This window comes from Penaeus monodon, chromosome 33 (genome assembly GCF_015228065.2).
Source record: "Penaeus monodon isolate SGIC_2016 chromosome 33, NSTDA_Pmon_1, whole genome shotgun sequence".
In the NCBI taxonomy this organism is placed as follows: domain Eukaryota; kingdom Metazoa; phylum Arthropoda; class Malacostraca; order Decapoda; family Penaeidae; genus Penaeus; species Penaeus monodon.
Window position 1 is genome coordinate 34,679,612 of NC_051418.1, and position 500 is coordinate 34,680,111.

Here is a 500-nt window from a genome sequence, read left to right on the forward strand (position 1 = left end):
CAAGTCGAATCATTATTCCTGCATGCCAACTATTCATTTGTTAAACAGCCTTCTTCGTGATCTAATGAGCATTTGTTAAAGGTAACTCAATTTATTACTTCAAAAAAGAAAAAATCAAAAGTTTATAAAAAAGACAACAAAACACTGTAATCTTTCCATAAAAGTGAAAAGAGATGCAAAAGTGTGTGTACTTATTAAGCCTGATGTTTGCAGGAGTTATTGAAATATTTTCCAATCGTAAATCAGGTTTGGGATAGACGACTCACAAATACATTGCACTGATATTGACTCGTAATTCTTGATGAATAGTGAGCACATGAGCCTATTAAGAGGCCATTTCAAGTCATAATAGATGTTAATTAATAACGTTGATTACTGCGTTTGTGTGCTCTCCTCTCTAGTTCCAGTTTGAGAATTGTCTCGGGTTAACCAGTAAGTTGAATCCTCTGGCTGCTTCTGTGTTGATTAGGGCGACGCTGGTTCAGTGGTGGTTCTCATTT